Source organism: Echinops telfairi, unplaced genomic scaffold (assembly GCF_000313985.2).
Source record: "Echinops telfairi isolate 266 unplaced genomic scaffold, ASM31398v2 ScPeMD7_8;HRSCAF=38, whole genome shotgun sequence".
Lineage (NCBI taxonomy): Eukaryota > Metazoa > Chordata > Mammalia > Afrosoricida > Tenrecidae > Echinops > Echinops telfairi.
Window position 1 is genome coordinate 8,478,334 of NW_022103905.1, and position 2,764 is coordinate 8,481,097.

The following is a 2,764-nucleotide window of genomic DNA, read 5'->3' on the forward strand; positions in this document are numbered from 1 at the left end:
GATGGATTGTGATAAGAGTTGTACAAGCCCCCAACAAAATGATTTAAATATATATATATATATATTAGAATGATATGGAATATAACTGTTTCAAGATGTCTTGAAGGTAAGAGCAAATTGTCTCTGAGACGTCAAAGAAGGCATGTTTGAGATGGAGTGTGGAAGTTCTGGAAGGAGGCGGGGACAGAAACAATGAGATTGAAAATATGAGGTATCTAATAAAATGGGTTTTTGTTTTAAAGAAAATATGAAGCAAAGGAACTGGAGGAGAGTGGAAAAGAAATGGGAAAAAGAAGCATCCAGAGAAGTTGGGAATAGAGCAACAAAAGCCAGGGGAGTAGATTCCTGGGAATGCTCCTCCTTGCCCAGAGCCCGGCCCAGGTGGGGACCTCCTTGCCCCAACTCCCATGGCAGAGTTTAGAAGAAAGGAGTTCTCCACTGGGGGATCCTCTGGTTCCTTTGAGCAGTGGGTTCTCTCCATGCAGGCCAAGCTGGGCACAGGAAGAGAAGAGTCAATGCATCTTCAAGGACCCCAACTCAAGACCTCATCTGACATGAGGAATGTCTGCCTCTAGTGTTCTTCCAGACTACCTTCTCTACTCTCTTCATCCTCAGACTGTTTTGCTGTTGGGAAGCAGTCTCCTCTTGGGAGGAGAGAAGTAGGATAATATCATTTAAATCTGTACTGAGTCCTTTTTATTTCCTATCACTTAGGCGAGTCACTTTGGCCTTCCTAAGGCTCCATCTGTAAATAGGTAAAAAGGAGAGAAGAAGGCCCGAGCTGTCATGGGGTCAAATATGGGCGTTCATAAAATGCATTCTGGAAAACTCTCCTCCTCCCTAGTCGATCTCTTCTCTTCCAACCCTCTCCCTCGTTACTTTTTAACCTCTCAGCTTTTGGCTTCTGTTTCCCTCACTGTTTTTGAAAGGTCTTGCTGATGCATTTGCTTCCCAACTCAACCTACCTTTTTTCTGCAAACTCAACAAGAGGAGGAGGGATGGGCTCCCTGGAAAGCATCAGTATGGACTTAAGTCTTGAAAATCTACCTGTTTGAGCTGTGAGAGCTCTGAGGATGGAAAGCTGGGATGGCAGGCTCAGGGGACAAGGCCCCTTCTCTGCTCCCACGGCTTTTTATCTTCTCTGTCCCTAATCCTGGGCCTCTTTGCCCCCAGCTACTGGATTCCAAGAGGCTGGATCACAGGGCCTCAGTGAGTCCTCTCCCTGTGGATGTGGTGATCTTGTACTCTGACAATCCTGCCTACCAGACCAAGAACATTACCTGAGGCCCTGGACACAGGACCCTGAGTAGCAGGTGGAATAGCACGGTGCTCAGGCCCCGGGAAAGAAAATGTGGTTGGACAAGAAACTCTGAGGCCTGAGAAGTGTGACCAATCACAAAGAAGGGATGAATGCTAAGGAACAAGCCTGAATCTCTGTCCTTCGAGGGTGCCCCTTTGGGTGGGATGTGGGTAAGCAGGCCGATTGCCATGACAACACGCCCTGTGTCAGCACAGCACTGTGCTCTCTACCACTGCCAATAGTTGGCTTTTCTTGTTCTCAAAATGAGTCAGCAGCTCTTCCTTCGGAGGCACCTCCATGGCATGGGCAGGTATAGAAATCATTCTGATCATATTTGGTATCTCATTCAACAGCCACCTTGTTCGTAGGTAGGGGACGAAAGTAGAAGTGAAAACAAACGTGTGTGTATGTGTGTGAAGTGATGGTTGACCCGGCCAGATTTATAAACGGCTTAGCAATGACAATTCATTACCATGCCTCCACAATAAATTACTCTAGTTCCTGTATCATGTAGGTCGGGTTAAGTTTATTGTCGGTTGGCATGCCAACAGAAGCCTCTTTCTAGTCTGTTAGGCATGCAACCATGGCTCAGCCACAGCGTTCTAAAGCGGCACACTCATGCCCTCCATGCTTTTCCTTTGACCCTCCTGGGTTGCCTGCTGGTTTCTGGTTCTCCACCTTCCTCGCCAACTCTTGCTGCCTCCCGTGCGCTACCTCCCGGGCTGCCCGCCTCTCCCTTCTTTCTCTCCCAGACCTGCGTCTCCTCATTTTATCATCTTGCTTCCTCTTCTCACTTCTCCATTCTCACTTCTCACAGCCACGACAGAGTCAGCGGCCCAGGTTTGGTCTTGCTAGTTCTGGGAACTTGACCACGGTCCCCTCCTTCCGAAGACCTCCTTTTCTCATCTGTAAACAGGGACAGCGTAGCTCCCAGGATTGTGAGGAAAACGGAACGTCGAGATCGAAAGAAATTCCCATACCCCCTCCCCACGATAGTGAGTCCTTCGAAAGCCTACCAGTGGGGCCTCCTCAGACTGTGAGAAAGGACAGGAGGAAATCAGAAAGGGAAGATGCAGAGAAAGCTTGGGAGAACGGCAAGCGATCGATGAGGATGGAAAGAAAGAGTGACCCTTCTGAAACCAGAGAGGGGACTCACCAGGCCTACCCCATAGAGGATGATGCTACCATGAGCCCTTTTTTAAAGAATAAATAAATATTAATAAACACAAATGGAGGGACAGGCAAAAGGACCAGCACAAGGAAAAGCACAAGTGTATCAGAAGGCAGGGAGGGTTTGAGAAGCAATGTCCATCACCATGACCAGACTGAGGAAGGAAGGAGGGCAGTGTGGGAGCTGGATCCCGGAAGAAGTCATCATTGTCGTCAGTACCACTCACTGGATCCTTTGTGTTGTGCTAGGAAATTAATCCGTAATCTTCATACAGGGACTATCAAATCCATTTT